We start from the raw sequence: 20,205 nt of genomic DNA on the forward strand, positions 1-20,205 counted from the left end.
CTATGAGAAATACCCAGATTTGTTTAATGATGTGTAATTTTATTATTTTGTTACTCTCTTTAACAATGTGTATCTTGGCATGTACAAAGAAGTAATGTCAAAGCGATGTTTTCTTAACAATCTAGACTTTTACATCTCCATTCAGATTGTGATTTGATTTCGTCCTCGATTGACGATGTTTTGATTGTTGTGGATTGATGTTAATAAGGTGTTGTCTTCATTGGGTTTGTCAAAGTTATTGTTGGTAGGAATATCGAAATTTCGAGGGCGAAATTCTTTAAGGGAGGTAGATTGTAACATGCTGTTTTGAGGGACCACTCGAGTGGTAAAATGGTCGCTCGAGCGGTGATTTGGGACTTCTAGTATCTTGCCTGCAAAACTAGAAATAAGTCGAGACTGTTCTAGCGGTAAAGTGGTCACTCAAGCGAATATGAGAGGTTTTCAATATTTTCACTATAGACCTGTAAAACTTCTGAGACCATGCGTTTACCACTCAAGTGGTGGATAGTTTGCTTGAGCGGTCTGTTCAAAATCTCTTCATCGCTCGAGCGATGGAACGTTCGTTAGAGCGATCTGTTCAGGATCAAATATTTTAAAACCCACTTTTTGACTCATTTTTCTCATTTTTTTCTTTCTTTTCTTCTTCTCACTCCTTCATTCCGAAAACCCTAACACCAAAACATTAGATTTCATCTATTTAAAACAAAAACCTAACATTGTTCCTTCATCAAAAGTGTTGATCTTGTTGAGAGCTACATTTTGAACCGATTGGATCGTGATATCTTGGAAGTGCATTAGTTGGGTCTTCGTCTCTTTCCACACAATCTTGAGGTAAGATATCTTTAACCTTGCATATCTATGTTTTGGTTTGATTATGTGTTAAGTACATGATATGTGTATGATGTGGAGTGGGTGATTGGTATATGGGTATTCATGGTGATTGAGAGTTCTTGCCTTAAAATATTTGAAATAAATGGTTATCTCTTAATGAAAAACAATAAATCTTGGAAAAATGAAGAATAAAAAGAAAAGCCCCAACTTCTTGTGAAACTATAATCTTTGTTCATGGGTCTTGGTTGATAAATAGATGGAAATTAATGGGTGAATTGGGAATGTGTTGAGCCATTTTGTGTTAAGATAAACTTGGAATTTTTAATAGTTGTTTGATGTGTAATGTGGTATTACCCGTACAGGGAAATTGAGGTTCCCACTTGCTCAATCGTGCTAGGACGATAAATGTGGGAATATTTGAGGTGTCCACGTACCCGATCATGTGAGGACAATGAATGTGGAAGGTTTGAGGTGCCCACTGGCTTTCCGTGTGATGACTGAAAAATGTGAAATTAAATAGAACGTGTATTGGAATATGAGATTGTGGATTTGTGTTCATGAGTAAGGGATCATGCGTTATGCGTAATATAACTCAAATGTTTATATACTTAGTTAATTTTATTCTCTACTAAGCAATCACTCATTTCTATCTAACAAAATTTCAAGAATTGGTGAGCCGTAACCACCCCAATGAAGTAGAAGTGGATCAACCCTTTTGTTTAGGTCAAGCATACAAATTGAATAGGTGTCATGTTAGATTGGAGTTTTGTTTTACTTTAGGACCGTGTGACACTGCAAATTTTTGGAACATCAAGGGAAATTAAATAAATAAAATGACTTAATAAATCAAAAAGTTGACATCTTAATTGGACATTCCAACTCTCGTACATAACCAAAGGTTCAATCAACAATAAATAAAAACTTAAAATTATCCAAATACAACATCAAATGAAATTATAAAGTTCTTAATAGCTATTATATAAAATAATAAAATTTATTCAGCTCTAATCAGGGTTTCAAGTTAGCCAAGGCTCTACGTTAGCGTCAACTCCATTTTAGCTTCAATTATTTCCTCGCCAAAACCTGGAATAAAACGCCAGGGCAACAAAAATATATGTCATGAGTTTTGAAACATAGTAAGAAAATATAACCAACCTACCATTCTTTTTAAGAGAAAAATAATGAGATTACAAACATGAGATAACAATATAATTGTAAATATAAATTACAACCATTGAAATAATTTCAATAATTCTAATAAATTAGGTGACACTCAAAATCTCACCAAAGAGATTTAACTTACCAATCACTAAGCATGGATACGATTAATTTGAAACCCCCCCTCCTGGTCAAATATTCAAGTGTTACCAACCGTAACTACCAGGGATGCCCACGTCCGGAGTTATATATCCAAGTAGTGGCATCTGTGGTCTGCCCCAAGGAAACGGTCTGCCAGGGGTACGTAACCTCCTTGTGTGCCACCTGCACATCCACCCTTATTCTAAAACCGAATACTGAAAAGGGTTCAAATAAGTCCCGTGCCATCTTAGGTTTTGCGACACAATTCACATGAGAATTCTCAAAACCAAGGCTCACCCTGAACAATCGGTATTAACCGTCAACCCTTAATTTCGTAGACTCTTTAAAACCAAGACTCACCCTGAACAACTGGTATTAACCGTCAATTGTTAACTTTGTATATGCCGTTAATCATTTCAGTTAGTTTTGATATTAATCATAAATAATTCTAATTTTTAATCACAAATAATGTTATACCAACTCATTAAAATTCCCAACATAAAATATTACACTTGTCACACAATAATAAATAAATGTACAAAATTTAAATAAATAATTTATTTAAACCATGATATGAAATAATAATTTAGATACAAAGAAAATAAACCATAATCACACACATGCATAGATTTTTAATTTACAAGATTAGACACGCACAATATTAAATAAACCACAATACCCCCATACATGGATTACTAATTTACAATATTTAATGAATTAGACCAACACAATAATTAATTTTTTATCCAAATAATTAATTGAAGTAATGATCTTAAACCCGCCCAGAAATTTTCAGGATATACCTTTGGTAATTCAAATTATAAATAAATTATTTATGCAATTCTAAAATTCGTGAAAATCTACAGAATATTAAATATACATGTTTAGGTCATTTTTCAGAAAGAATTTCTCAAAAATATGTTATAAGTAATTCTGTAAAATTCCCAGAAATTTCATGACACAAATTTATCACATTTTCTTAAATTAATTTCATACTTAAATTTATAAATCAAATCCATAATGTAGAAATTTATGAAACTAGACTTATCAAATTTCATTTTTTATTTAGAAATTACCAGATTTGGTTTAATATAAAAATTTTAATGATTTTTCAAACATATAGTAAAATCTGTCTTACAGTTTTAGATTTAATTAAATTTTTTTATAAATTTTTACAAAGCTCAATAATTGTTGCATAAATTCCTGGATGAACTAGACATCATTCTCAACAACTTTGTAGAAGAAATTATCTTCAAATTTTGGGTATAATATTTTCTAAAAATTCGTACAAATCTTCTAGCAGATTTAAGGGCCAAATAAAATCTTCAAATCCTGTCTTTAATGGTATAAACTACACATGCAAGTCTATTTCCACAATAATACCATGACTTTAAGACTATCAATATCTTCAAATATTTGATATACAAATCACAAAATTTGTATATAGCTATAAATAAAATTCTATCTACAGGTTTAGTCATTTTATCATATGAATATAATCTGAAAATCTTAACAATTAAAAAAAAACAAAATGAGAGGATTGAGAGGGTTTTCTTACTTAGTCGTAGGATTGAAATAGGAGAGTGAAATGGTGGGAAATAATGCAACCTTCTTAACCTTCTCCTCTTATTCTCTTACTCCACTTCACAGATTTTCTTTTCTTCCCTCCTTCACCGAATGCGAGCATGCATGTATATATATACAATGCATTGCTGAGCCCCCATTTTCTCTCTCTTTCTCTCTCTCTCTCTCTCTCTCTCTCTCCTCATCATTCTCTTTAGTCACTTCGTATCTTCCAATTCCAAGAAGTACGATGATGTTATGGTTTCTATGTTAATATGCAAACAAACAAGCAGCAATGTTACCACCAAAAAACTTTCCCAAAGTTTTTTTTTTTTGTATATTTGTGTATTTGTGTGGGTTTCTTAAAATTGATACACTAAGATTTTTAACTAAGGTATTTGGTAAAAATAATTATCATGTTGAATCCTTATTAAAATAATTTATAAACAACAAATATTGAACATCTACAAAATTATTATTCTTAATAATATCTTTGTTTGTGATTGAATTGGGTTAATTTTAAAACTAACTTTTACACTAATATATTTCAAGTAGACTTTGGATAAAATTAATTAATTAATTAATTTATTTATTTATATATATATTAGAATATTTAAATGCAGGTTCTCATAATCTACCTCCCTAAAAAAAAAAAATTTTGTCCTCAAAATTAATTCGTACCTTTAGACTTGAAAAGCTGAAGGTAATTCGCACGTACTATATCTTCTCATTCCAACGTTGACTCTTCCATCCCACGATGCTGCCACAACACTCGCACCAAGTGAATGGCCTTGCCTCGCAGGCTCTTTTCTCGTCGATCCATAATCTTTTTATGTCTTTCCTCAAAACCTGCATCTTCATTGAGATTAATCTCTCTCCAATTAATAACATGGGAGGGGTGTGGCTCATATTTCCGTAACATTGAGATGTGAAAACATTGTGCACTGCTGCGAGCTGTGGCGGTAGTGCTAAACGGTATGCCACTTCTGCTACTTTACTCAGACTTTCAAAGGGTCCCACATATCGAGGTTCAAGCTTTCCTTTCTTCCCAAATCATGTAGCACCTCGACGAGGTCGAACTTTGAGAAAAACATGATCTCCTACCCCAAACGTTATGGGTTGTCTCCTTTGATCTGCATAGCTCTTTTGTCGACTTTGGGCTGTGATTAATCGTTGTCTGATCAGTCTTATCTTCTCAATGGTCTCTTGAACCATGTCTGGTCCTAACAAGGTTGTTTCTCCTACTTCAGTCCAACAGACTGGTGATTGACAAGGTCGCCCATAAAGTGCTTCATATGGTGCCATTCCAATATTGGCTTGGAAACTATTGTTGTAAGCAAACTCAACGAGAGGTAAGTGTTTCTCCCAACTTCCATTAAAATCCACAACGCAAGCTCGAAACATATCCTCCAAGGTTTGTATCGTCCTTTCAGACTGCCCATCGGTTTGTGGGTGAAATGCCGTGCTAAAGCATAGGTTCGTTCCCATTGCCTTTTGCAAGCCCTGCCAAAATTGAGAAATGAATCGAGTATCACGATCAGACACGATGCTAATTGGTACTCCGTGTAACTTAATCACTTCTTTGATAAACAATCTACTAAGTGAATCCAACGTATCTTATAACCTGACAGGTAAGAATCGGGCTGTCTTAGTTAGTCAATCTACCACTACGTACATGCCGTCATGTCCCTGTAGTGACCGAGGCAAACCCGTCACGAAATCCATGGTTATGTGTTCCCATTTCCACCCCGGGATAGGTAAGGATTGAAGTGCTCCTGCAGGTCTTTGATGTTCAGTCTTTACGTGTTGACATGTCAGGTTTTGAGACACAAACTTCGCTACATCATTTTTCATTCTGCCCCACCAATATTGGCATTTTAAGTCTTGGTACATCTTAGTATCTCCCGGATGTACTGCGAATACTGAATGTTGGAATTCCTTGAGTACCTTTTCCCTTAGTGAGTTGTCACTTGGCATGAACATTCGACCTTGATATTTCAAACTCCCATCAGTGTGAATTTCCTAACTAGGCATCGTTTCACTAGATTTCATTTGTGCCTTGATGAATGCTACCTCCTGATCGTACTTTTGTGATTCCAATATCTCACTCAAAATTTTAGGCGTAACAATCTGAGCACCAAGGTAAGCATTTTCATCTTGAACCCCCATTTGTACCCCAAATTCATTGAGTGTTCCAACCATATTCCATTCTCCAAGTGCTAAACTAGCAACAATCCCTCTATTCGTGCGACTTAGCACATCTGCTACCACGTTAGCCTTGCTGGGATGATAGGAAAGGGTAAATTGGTAATTCTCGAGATACTCTATCCAACGTTTCTGACGCATGTTCAGATCCCTTTGGGTGAATAGATACTTCAAGCTTTTGTGATTGGTGAATAACTCAAACTTTTCACCATACAGGTAGTGTCTCCAATTTTTTAGTGCGTGAACTATAGTTGCTATCTCCAAGTCATGGGTGAGATAATTCTTCTTACGGTTCTTTAATTGCCTTGATTCATATGCCACCACCTTGCTATTTTGTATCAATACACACCCTAGATCTTCTTTGAAAGCATCACAATACACATTGTATCGGACCATCGTAGAAGAAACTGTATGGTCGTGTCGGACCATTGTAGAAGACATCGTGTGTATATATATATCTTTCCTGCCTCCCTTGTCTTTCTTCTTTCGAATACCGCGCCTAACACGCGGCTTCACCTTTTGCGCTAGCCGGCTGACAAATTGCCTCGTCTCCTTTTCCCTTTTTCGTCGAATGCCATGCCGGACACGCGGCTTTGACTTTTGCGTCAGTGGGCTGACAAAGCTAAACCTTTCTCGATTTGTAATGATTGCCTTGGCTCTCTCTCCTTCTTTGTCTTCTTCTCTTCCGTCTTCTTCTTACGCACTCACTTCTCCTTCTTCTTTATCATTCTCTTCTATCTCCTTCTTCTTCTCCTCTTCCTTCTTCTTCTTCTTCATCGAGAGACAAAACAGAGAGACTGAGCGGAGGAGAAAAGCTACCCAAAACTCAGTCTACTCTCTGCTATCTCTGCTATTACTCTACCCCTCATTTCTTTTACATCTCTCTCCTCTAACACATTGCCTCGTCTCGTCCCCTCACTCTCTTTTCGAACCTAAATGATCCCATAAGCTCTACTGGACCGAGTGCCGCTACTCCTACTCTTACTTTTCTTAATTTTCCTATGCTATCAGTCGAACAAATAATGACAGCTCAATTTGACATTGAGGCCAAACGCTATACGCTGAAGTCTTGCATGGAGACAGTGACTGCGGTCTCCAAGTTGTCTCACCGGTTGCAGAGTAAAACAAGTGAGGTACAATAGTTAAACACTCAACTCTCTCTGCTCCAGTGCATGTACAAGGCTGTGCGAGCAGAGATTTGCACGTTAAAGGCGGAGAACAAAGAGCTGAAACGGAAGGCCACCGTCATGGTCCGATTTGGAGTTCCACCGTACTCTGCTTTTGACGGCCAATAGGGATTCAACCCTCTCGGTGGTCCTGTAAGCACTGAGGCAGGGCCTTCAAGGGTCTCCCAAGACAAGAGGAAGAGATCGACAGGAGAGTCGAGTAAGTGAGGTCGACGCATGGCCATCAGACAAAAAAAAATCCCTGTTGTTGTTGTTTTTGTGTGTGTGTGTGTGTGTTGTGGTTGTTGTTTTGAATGTTGAACTTGAAAATGACTGCAGTTTAATGAAGTCTAAACTAAATATTGAGCCTATCACTGACTAAAATATATATGATAGAGATATTTAGAGTACAAATAAACCAACGAACAAAAGGAAGCGAAACGATACTAATAAGAAAATATGACAGCGGAATAGGTTGAGGTCCAACGGGCGGCCAAGGCAAGGCTATCACCCGCCGGTCAAGCGAAGAACACCATGTTGTAGTTTAATGGTAAAGTCTACTTCTCGCTTTGGGGGTAGTCCTGGTAATTCCTCTGGAAACACATCAACATACTCGCACACCACACGAGATAGCCCTAGTTTCATACATTCTTTGTCTTCTAGAACTAAGCTGGCTAGCCACCCAGCTAGGTGATTATGCCACTTTGACTGTCCAAATGTTAGTGATAGGGAATCTTGTCTATCGGGTTCCGTCCTGAGAGTAAGCAGTCACCGTCTTTCGATAGCAATCAATAGTGGCTCTATGGGCTGATAACCAGTCCATTCTTAGGATAACGTCAAAGTCTAACATTTCCATGACTCGTAGGTGGCAAATTAAACGCAAACTGGAGACGCCTAGTTCACATGATTTGCATACGAGTTATACTCGAGTTTGACCTCCTAGCGGTGAAGCTACATTCATAGGTGTTTCTAATCGTTCAAGCTCTAATCCCAAGATTCACACAATTGTAGTGGAGAAGAACGAGTATGATGTGGCTATGACAATAGCATAATTAGCATAAGAATTTAAATGGAATTTGACGGTACAGTCAGATGACATGATGGTTTTGAACTTTTAATAGGGTCAAGATTATGGAGCTAGGGACCAAACTAGATATTTGAATTGAAATTGTGTTTGGCCATACACATTTCAAACCAAATACCTAAGATTCTTCACCCTGTAAGGATTAAAAGAGTCCAACTGGTTTTCAAGAGAACAACATACAAGATACAATAATCATGGCTCAAAAATTGCCAATCGATCATCTTAAGGCAATACTTTTCCGAATTGGAAAGGTTCAATCAAGATACAGAAGTGATGATTTTACATTCGACAAATTTGGCGTCAAGCTAGAGGTATAGTTAGGATCAAACAAAGATAGTTACTATGATTAGCATAAAGCTCGCATAAACTATTAGTCACATAATTCTATTCCTTCTAATACATGACACTACTCCTCAATTGAGGTAAACCTCTTCCCACCGTCCCTAGGTATTCTAACCTAGAGCTCTGATACCAAATTGTGACGCCCCAAATTTTTGGAACATCAAGGGAAATTAAATAAACAAAATGACTTAATAAATCAAAAAATTGACATCTTAATTGGACATTCCAACTCTCGTACATAACTAGAGGTTCAATCAACAATAAATAAAAACTTAAAATTATCCAAATACAACATCAAATGAAATTATAAAGTCCTTAATAGCTATTATATAAAATAATAAAATTTATTCAACTCTAATCAGGATTTCAAGTTAGCCATGGCTCTACGTTAGTGTTAACTCCATTTCAGCTTCAATTATTTCCTTGCCAAAACCTCGCATAAAACACTAGGGCAACAAAAATATATGTCATGAGTTTTGTAACACAGTAAGAAAACATAACCAACCTACCATTCTTTTTAAGAGAAAAATAATGAGATTATAAACATGAGATAACAATATAATTGTAAACATAAATTACAACCATTAAAATAATTTCAATAATTCTAATAAATTAGGTGACACTCAAAATCTCACCAAAGAGATTTGACTTACCAACCACTAAGCATAACAACGGTTAATTTGAAATCCCCCCTTGGTCAAATATTCAAGTGTTATCAACCGTAACTACCAGGGATGCCCACGTCTAGAGTTATATATCCAAGCAATGGCATCAGTGGTCTACCCCAAGGAAGCGGTCTGCCAAGGGTACGTAACCTCCCTGTGTGCCACCTGCACATCCACCCTTATTCCAAAACCGAATACCAAAAATGGTTCAAATAAGTCCCGTGCCATCTTAGGGTTTCGCAACACAATTTACATGAAAATTCTCAAAACCAGGGCTCACCCTGAAAAATCGGTATTAACCGTCAACCCTTAATTTTGTACACTCTTTAAAACCAAGACTCACCCTGAACAACTGGTATTTACCGTCAATTGCTAACTTTGTATATGCCGTTAATCATTTCAGTTAGTTTTGATATTAATCACAAATAATTCTAATTTTTAATCACAAATAATGTTATACCAACTCATTAAAATTCCCAACATAAAATATTACACATGCCACACAATAATAAATAAATGTACAAAATTTAAATAAATAATTTATTTAAACCATGATATGGAATAATAATTTAGATACAAAGAAAATAAACCATAATTACACATATGCATGGATTTTTAATTTATAAGGTTAGACTAGCACAATATTAAATAAACCACAATATCCCCATACATGGATTACTAATTTACAATATTTAATGAATTAGACCAACACAATAATTAATTTTTTATCCAAATAATTAATTGAAGTAATGATCTTAAACCCGCCTAGAAATTTTCAGGATATACCTTTGGTAATTCAAATTATAAATAAATTATTTATATAATTCTAAAATTCGTGAAAATATACAGAATATTCAATAAACACGTTTAGGTCATTTTTCATAAAGAATTTCTCAAAAATAATTTATAAATAATTCTGTAAAATTCCCAAAAATTTCATGACGCAAATTTATCACATTTTCTTAAATTAATTCCATACTTAGATTTATAAATCAAATCCATAATGTAAAAATTTATTATGAAACTAGAATTATCAAATTTCATTTTTTATTTAGAAATTACCAGATTTGGTTTAATATAAAATATTTAATGATTTTTTAAACATATAGTAAAATCTGTCTTATAGTTTCAAATTTAATTAAAAATTCGTATAAATTTGTACAAAGCTCAATAATTGTTACCAAAATTCTTGGATGAACTAGACATCATTCTCAACAACTTTGTAGAAGAAATTATCTTTAAATTTTGAGTGTAAAATTGTCTAAAAATTAGTACAAATCTTCTAGCAGATTTAAGGGCCAAATAAAATCTTCAAATCCTGTCTTTAATGGTATAAACTACACATGCAAGCTTATTTCCACAATAATACCATAACTTTAAAACCACCAATATCTTCAAATATTTGATATACAAATCACAAAATTTATATACAACTATAAATAAAATTATATCTACAAGTTTAGTCATTTTATCATATGAATATAATTTGAAAATTTCAACAATTAAAAAAAAAATGAGAGGGTTAAGAGGGTTTTCTTACTTAGTTGTAGGATTGAAATGGGATAGTGAAATGGTAAGAAAATTGTTAGCACCATAATCTGTAATTTTTATTATTATTTATTATTTATATAATTGCAGGACACGTGGCATCCTCTTATTCATTTGGAAGTTAAAAGAAGTTATAGAGATAATGGAGAATATGAAGGACAAAGTGGATGAGTGGGAGGACAAAGTGGATGAGTGGAAGGACACATGGCAAGACAAGAATGAAGATGGAAGAAATGGGTAGTTACTAAGTAGTTATTGTTGTATTTTTTCTTCTATAAATAGCCATTAATGGCTACATTGTAAAACATCCAGAACTTAAATCAAAGACAATCGATTTCAATATTTCTTGTCATTTTCCTTATCTTAGGAGTAGTTTAACATAGATTTATATTTCGAAGCATTTATTTTCAGTATTTCCATTTCGAAGCATTTTATGTACTTTCTTTTCGAAGCATAGGAGTAGAGGTAAGTATTTATTACTTTGATTGTTCACTCAATCATCTTTCTCCGTCCCTTTTTCTTCTTTTACTTTTTCTTTTCGCTACACTTGGCAAATTTGAAGTCCTCTTCGTTGAGGCAAAAGAACCGTCAACACAATCGCTTGATAATTGGCATGAGTTTAATCTGTAAAGATTTTTCAATCCTTGCTGGCACACTCGCATTTATGATATTTTCCTTCGTAGGAAAAATAAGCCAACATTTTTTCAACAACAAAAGCAAATGCCCTATGGGCTTACAGCTTTCCAAGTTAACACTTGGTTACAACAAAAGAGGACTACCTCATTTACACATTAAGCCCTTGGCTTGAAATTACATGTAATACATCAAAAAGAAAACGACAAAAGTATGTCCGCCTCTAGCCTCCCAAGCTATGTCCTTGGAGGTGGCATGCTACCTGTACCTGAAAATGATATTCCCATATAGGGTGAGCCACAGCCCAGTAGAAATACACTAAACCAACCATGAACAATGACTAAAAGATTAGCAATTGATAGATGGCCAACACTGATACATTCACATAAATCACATATTTATGTCATACGACTTATGAGTCCAAGTTACCTTTCATTTTCCATTTTTCAACAGATAAGCATGTTAGCTCTATCATTATTTCAACAGATATGTATACAAACTATATCCCACATTCACAGATAAGCATATAAGCTGTATCCACATTTCACAAAGATAAGCATATGAGCTCTATCTTCACTTCTCTAGACAAGCATATGAGTTGTATCTACGGAGTTCATCCCCTATCTCCTTCCAACGCTATCCGGTTTAGAGGTGCATCCCCCCATCTTCCCCTAAACCGCGGAGTATATCCCCCATCTCCTCCTCTACACATAATGTATACAAACACATTGGTTCTATATACAATCACTCAATACATACAGTTAATGTATTCAATCAATCGTCAAATTCCATGACACATTCCATTGATTAGTTTCCGTTTGCCTAATCATCATGCATTGTCTACAACAATCACGACTATCCTCCACCGATAGCCCAAAGCAATTATTTCTAAACAGAAAATAAATGCACAAATGGATATTCAATCAACATTTCATTTCCTCATTTCTCACAATTAATTATCTTAATTAATCAACAATGTAATTAGGTCATTTTCCTTAATTAACATTTCAACCCTTAGGTCCCATTTTCATCAATGATTCAACATTCATTCCATTTCTCTGTGCCAAACATGCATCTAGGTTTATTATGAATAAAACCCCAACTTTTGTAAAATAACACAAAAGCCCCAAATTTTCACAAAATTACCAAACCAACCCCCAACATCTCAAAATACTAAAATTTAAAGACAAAATCCATAGAGAGGAGTAGGATATCCCTACCTCAAATTCGGAGCTCCAAGGGAGAAGAAGACAAAACCCAACGTGCTCCAAATCTCGAAATTTTCAGATTAAAAAGTAGCCCTCGACGATCAACAACTTTTTTGTAAAGGCCAAAGGTGAGCAAATCACTCCTACTAGATCAAAACCTAGAGAGAATGTAGAGTTCTAGAGTGAGAGGCTCAACAATGGTGTTTTTGGAAAAGTAGGAGAGAGAAGAGAAAGTGAAAAAGCGATTTGAAAAGTCAAAACACGGAACTTAAACCCAGTCGACCCGCTCGAGCGTCAAACACCCCGCTCAAGCGTCACTCACAGACTCCCGCTCGAGCGGCGAATACACACTCCCAGAACTTTTACAGAACCAGGCCATCGCTCGAGCTTCCAACTCCCCGCTCGAGCGGCACTCACACAACCCCGCTCGAGCGGCCAATACCACGCTCGAGCGTCCAACACTGCACAGAAAATACTGGATGGGTGCAATTCCCGCTCGAGCGCCAAAACCCCCGCTCGAGCGGACAGGTCAAAATCTGGGCAACTAGTTTTGGTTTCTAAACTCAACCAACCTATAACAAACCTGCCCAACACATCCCATAACTCAAATACTAAGTAAAAAGGATGTAAACAAGATAATAAACAACTACCAACATCCACGGACACATGTCCAGATCACTGTATATCAAGGGTAAACCCGTGATCGCTATACACACCCAGACCCCCAAATCCATCTCCCCGAACGGTGCAAAAACACACACATTCCATTATCAGCCCCGTCTCTCACACACGTCCATCTCTCACAGTCTACCTTTCGTCCCTAAAAGCTACATCCATCTATTGACGACATCTTATTGAACCATTGAAAGAATTCTTCACATTTGGAGAACTTAGGTTAGTTTACTTATTTCAATCCTCATTCCTATTTCATTTGTAATGTAGGGTTTGTTTTTACCATTTTTTAAACAAACGAACGCATAGCCCACCGAAATGAGCAATTTGTTCCTCATTCAGAACTGGTTTTCCGAAAATAAACAACTTGTTCGGAAGTAGAATTCCAAAAATTATCATTTATTTCAATAGTAGAATTTTAAAATTTTTTCATTCTTTCGACATTCAACTTCCGAATATGTTTAATTCAGACAACATTCAACTTCTGAAATGAATTTGGTTTTTCGGTTTTCAACTTCCGAACAGAATAGATATTTGCGATTTTCAACTTCTAAACGGTTTTGTTTTTTGTTTTTTTCCCCTATTTTTGTATATTCTTTTTACAATTGTATACTCATTAAATATATTAATTTTTGCAGACAATATGGATTTTGAATGTCAACAACGTGTCCCACCTACTGCTTTAAATAGATGTCGTCGTGAATTGGATGTTGACCATGAAAGAGGACGAGGACATGGCCGGGGTCATGGTCGGGGTCATGGTCGAGGTCGTGATCCAGTTTTGGTAGAATATGATATCTCTAGTGCCAATCAAAGTCGGAGCCGAAGCCAAAGATGAGTTGAAGGTGATGATATACCTGACATTGCCGTGCAGGATGCCCCTCTACCCGATTCTTCTTCTGTTCAAGAAGAGGACCTTACTTATGCTTTTCCAGGTAGACCGACTAATCCATCAGTACTACGAAGTTTCAATAGTCATGTCGCTGCAGCTGTTTGGCACGGAGAGGTAAACATTCCTGAGTAGAAGTGAAATTCATTTGTATATGATTTTTTTTGTGTTATATGGTAGTTTCTAATGAGATATTCATTTGTTTTATAGGAACGAGGGCCCCTAAAGTGTCATAATCACTCTTCGAAGATCTTTGCATGGCCATGGTGGTCAGTAGACAACAACACCAGATTCAAAGCCATTATTGAGCGGCGTGGGCTGTCACAGTTAGCTCGTTGCACTTATCGGTTTGTCAACAAGTTTCTAATCTCCAGTTTTGTTGAGAGATGGCAACCTGAGACAAACATATTTCATATGATAGTTGGTGAGATGACCTTGACCTTGGATGATGTTGGCACTATCTTAGCCTTCCCATTGTAGGCAGATCAGTCAGTGTACCAGATGTGACAGATCTTCATGGAGTTACACTACTAGTTTCTAGCTTGGGGATTACTGAACGTATAGCACATGACGAGGTTTCTATTGCTGGTGAAAAAAGTCAGGCTTGAGTGGTTATGAAGTCAGTTTGCTGGTGTCACAGATTCAGGCCCAGAGGAGGCTATACAGTGTTAAGATGTACGTTTTTCAGTTACAAGAGTGGCGGCAGGGTTCCTGTTGTTTACCTTGGCTTATTGATGGATTTGGGATCCATTCATACTTACGCCTGGGGTGCTGCTGCATTAGCATTTTTATATAGACGGTTGGGGTATGCTAGCCGATCCGGTGTTAAGCAAATGGGTGGTTATATAACTTTTGTGGAGGCGTGGATTTATGTTCTGGTAATGTACACTTTCCCCTTCGCATTCACCTTCTCATTTCCCTTAACAGGCCGCTTCTTCTTAGTTTCCGGAGTAAAAGCTAATGTAGTGATTTGAGTGTCCCTACGTGAGAAGGAATCATGTCCAAATTGCACCAACTCAAACGCACACGGGTCACGACGGGTAGAAATATTGATCTTCTTATGACCCTGAGGACGTGTTTTGGGCTTCACCTCTAGCTTAACAAGAAAAGTGCTTTCTGGACATACAATCTCTTTCAATTTCTTCAAAAGCTCCAACCGCATGGTTTTATCACTTTCATTGAACTTTTTCATAAACAACTCTACTTCTGCATGACAAGTCACCTCCGTTTCCTCTTCTTTGTTGCATATGGAGATATGAAGTTGCCTCTACTGTGAGTGTATGGTAGCAAGTGGTATAGGACGATCTTGTCTGATGTAGTCAGCAATCTCATGGGCACAAAGTAAACCATGAGTGTGGCGAAGGACGCATCCACAAGCTTTAGCATCGATACTAATGGAATTGGCTCTCTTACTCTCTACAAGCAAATACTCTAATGCAGAAATAGACATATTACCCCGTAGCTCCCTAAACTGAGAAGGCTTGAATTGATGTTGCACAACAGTTAGACCTTTTCTCAAACAAAGCCTTGATATTAGTGTGTTACAATTCAAGCAGACTATGTATTTTCTCAAATGATGCCTCAAATGAGACATGACATGAACCCAACTGTTTTTTAAGTTTTGCATGTGCACTCTCTGCCCTGTTCAATTCAATGTAAGTCAAATAAAAATCAAGTACATGGCACTTATTAATAACTTATTGAACAAAAGTAATCCTACCGGTTTGTAACATTGCCATAATGCATATACGTGTCTGTCCATGCCGCCACAAATTTCTCCTTGTAAGGAACCAACCAAGTATCCACGATGTAGTTCACTGCATCGGGGATAACTATTGAATACCTTAAGTAATGATCTAAGATGCTCATCGTATTGAATTTTAGAAGATAAATACACTAAAGAGTTCCACTCATGGTTGAACTTCTCCCATTTTTGCTTTGTCTCAAACATTTTCTTGCATTTGGTCAATACATTCTTACTGATATGCCAACGACATAATAAATGTCTGCCACTCAGGAATATCTTCTGTATGGCATTCATCAAGGCTAGCTCTCTATCAGTGACCATAATCGCTGGCAAAACAAAACCATCCATGACATCATGCAATGTAGCTAACACCCACGCATAGTTATAGGCCCTCTCAGACTGTAAGTATGCGAAAGCTACCGAGAAAGTCATTTCAGTTGATGTTACTCCCATAATTTCAAGAAGAGAACGATGATATCTGTTAGTTTTATATGTACAATCCATAATCAATATACGTGGGAAAGACCGAAATAAGTCCAAACTGGTAGGATGTGCCCAAAATAAGTCTGTCACAGTCATCGTGGACTTTTCACATCGATGGCGCTCAATGTAATTATTCTTAGCCAATTCACCCAATAAGTGTTGCATTTGTGATCTTCCAGCTATCTCTACCACCCTGTTTTGATGGCGTACATTGTAAATGGTTTTACGTGTGCTTACATTGAGGGCATCTCGCTGTTTCAAGGTTACTAGGATCTCTTTTGGCCAAACCATGCTCTTTGACATATCCATTAATAATGCTTTCTCATCCTTTGACAGCCTTCTCGTATATGAATGTCCCACAAGGTGCTTCGCAGGTGGATGGTTATGCAATCTGCATACTACGGTCAATGTCCATTCATCATTTGTGGTAAACCTGTGAGCCCTTATATCAAAAGGACAACCACACTTCTTCGTACCGATTACTCTTGATGTATTGTTGTTATCATGTTTTAACTTCTTTGTCGCTCTATATTGGCCACTCATCTCATAAGCAAGATACATCTTGGGTCTTTTTTTCCCTCCACCATAGTCTGTTGTTTTGATTACAATGACTAAACCATTTCTCTTTCCAACTTCATATATCCAGTTGAGCAATTCATCCTTACTTTTGAATACCTACAAAGTCAAATAAATATTATAAAATATTTACATTTGTTGAGAAATCCATCCTTACTTTTGAATACCTACAAAGTCAAATAAATATTATAAAATATTTACATTTGTTGAGAAATTCAAAAAGCAATCATTATAATTTCGTAGAGTGAACCTATTTAGTTGTGAATTGAGTAGTGTAATTCAACACACTATCCGTGCAAACCTAACTTCTTTGAGTTGAGACATATTCTTGCATGTTTTGTATAACATTACAAATTTGAAATGGTATTATAAAGACAAATTTGCAATTTGAAACTGCAAATTTAGTATGCAATTTATGAATTTGGAATATAAAATGAAAATTTTTTTTTTACTTCATTCGGAAGTACAGTGTCGAACAAAATGATACCATTTGAATGTAGGTGTCCGAATTATTTTTACTAGTTCGGAAGTTTAATGTCAAAAAATTTAAATTATTTCGGACGATAACTTCTGAAATTACATAATTATTTCGGTAGTAGACTACTGAATAAATTGATATATTTTGACCATGGTTATCCGAAATACGCTGGAAAAAAAAAAAAGAAAAAGAGGAAGGACTTTCACATAGCAAAACTTACCTTTCCTTGGCTATATTTCTCATAAACATTTATCTGCTTTTGAAAATCTAAATTTTCATAAGGGAAATCTTTCAATTAAAAGCTAAGAATCAAGAATGCGAGTGTTTAGTGTGTGTAAATTAATGAATGGAAGTTAACAATGAAGGGTTTGAAAGGATGAGGATGAAATGTGGTGGTTTAGCAAACTGAGTATGGAAGAATGTAGTAACTATCATGGACTTGTGAGCTTCAGCAGCTTCAATGTGGAAGTGGATGTGGATGTACAATGAGAAGTTATGTTTATTTGAATTTTGTGTGATATCCATAATAGTAATTTCACTTATGCTGTGTTTGGTTGGGGGATTTGGATAGGGAAAGGGAAAAAGTGTGTGAAACTAAGTGAAATATAAGCATGTTTTATTCACACTTCACCTACCTTTTCCGTTTCCCTTTCCAAATCCCTCCCCTAATCCTCCAACCAAACACAACATTAAGGATAAAATCGTAATAAAAGTAAATATCATTGTGCAAATAGAGGGAGCCTCTATTTACACACCATAATTTATCTCAAGACAAACCACTTTTAAAGGGACACTCTTAATAATTTGGTAAATAAATATTTTGCTCAATACACACCACAAATTTACATATTTACCCTTACTCACACACCCCACCTACCACAATATACCCACACACTTCCATCTTTACCCTCACTCACTTACACACCCCACCTACCCACCCACCTACGATATTCCTTCTCCCCTTCCATTCTCTGTTCAAACTAGTGAACACCCATTGTTCAAAACACTGTTTTTCTCATCAAAGACGTCGTCGGTGGTGCTCAACACAGTTGGAAACAACTTCGATTCAGTAGGTGAGTTATGGAAAAACCAAAAAACAAAAATTGTAAGTGTTCGGTAGTACAAAGTCAAATTAAATGAAACTGTTCGATTGTTTTTAACCGAACATATGGTTTTTGTTCGATACTTACAAACCAATTAATTGGATTATGTTCGACGCTATAAATCCGAACAAATACAATTTGTTCGGTTTTAGTTAGTCGAACATTGATATATTATTCGCCTTTGGTTAATCGAACAAATACCAACGATTTACCACTCAGCAAGTGAACAAAAACGAAAAAAAAACAACAAAAAATAACGGTTGCGTTTGGTAAAGTTTTGTAAATATGATTTGAGAGTATGAGTTGTATTTTGAGTTTGTGAGTTGTGGAATTATGACTTGAGTGCAGAAAATTTGTTTGGTTATGGTTTTTGAATAGAGTGTTGAATTGAGTTTTGAAAGTTTGATTTGACATGTGAAGTAAGAAAATTTGTTTGGTTATGAGTTTTGAAAAGAATTTTCAAAACTTAATTCAAATTGTTATAACTCAAAACAAAACACATTACTTTTATATTATTGAAAATTCTGATCAACATTCATAACTAAACTCTGTTTAAAATTCAATTAAAAAAATTTATTATTAACAGAAAATAACATTAATCAATTTTTTAATTAAAAATACTACAAAGGAAATAATTTTTTTTCAAAATAAATATTCTAAAATTTTAAATCATAAATATTTAAATAATTTAATGAATCTAAAAAATTTAGTAAGTAAAAAGTTAAAATAAATATTCAAAAAATTTAAATCATAAATATTTAAATAATTTAAAGAATCTAAAAAATTTAATAAGTAAAAAATTAAAATAAATATTCAAAAAATTTAAATAATTTAAAATCTTAATATTTTAAATTTAAAAACAACTCTACACTCAAATCGTAACCAAATACATAAAACAAAACTCAATTAAGAAATTATTTTTAAAACTCATAACCAAACATATAACTCGAAACTCCATATTACTTTCACAACTCTACACTCAAATCGTAACCAAATACATAACAAAAAAAATTAAAATATTTAAAAATATTTTTATAAAATAGAGTTTGAATTTATTTTTATAAAATATTTTAAAATTTAAAAAACTGAAATCGTAATATTTTGAAATTAAAATATTTAAAAATATTCAAAAAATTAAAAAAATCGTAACATATTTAAATATTAAAATATTTAAAATCTTAACAAAATTAAAATATTTTTAAAACATTTAAAAAATTAAACTATTGATTTGAATTGAGTTTTGAAAAGAATTTTGAATTATGTGCTTGGTTATGAGTTTTAAAAAGTAATGATTATGTTTTGAATTGAATTTTGAGAAATGGGTGTAGAATTATGATTTAAAAGCTCAAAACAAACAACACACTCAAATCAATGGGTGAAACTATAATTTGAGAGTTGTGCCAAACGGAACCAACATTTTCCTTGCTCCATTGTTCCAGATCAGTATTGCTAGATGTATCCTTCATTGAATCCAATCAAAATTTTCGATAATACTATATTTTTGGTTATTTATTTAAGGATTTTTGGTTTTTGGTTTAAGGTTTTTGAATTCTTAGCAGACAAGATACGTAAGTAACAAGTTTGAGATTGTTGATATGTATTATATTCATTCTTATCTTTTATACTCCCTCCGTCCCAAAATAATGGTCCCTTTTGGGGAATCCAACTTTTTTTGATAGTACAATTATTGCATTTGAAAAGATTTGATTTTCC

This window comes from Camellia sinensis, chromosome 10, assembly GCF_055761805.1.
Source record: "Camellia sinensis isolate YWXY chromosome 10, ASM5576180v1, whole genome shotgun sequence".
Classification (NCBI taxonomy): domain Eukaryota; kingdom Viridiplantae; phylum Streptophyta; class Magnoliopsida; order Ericales; family Theaceae; genus Camellia; species Camellia sinensis.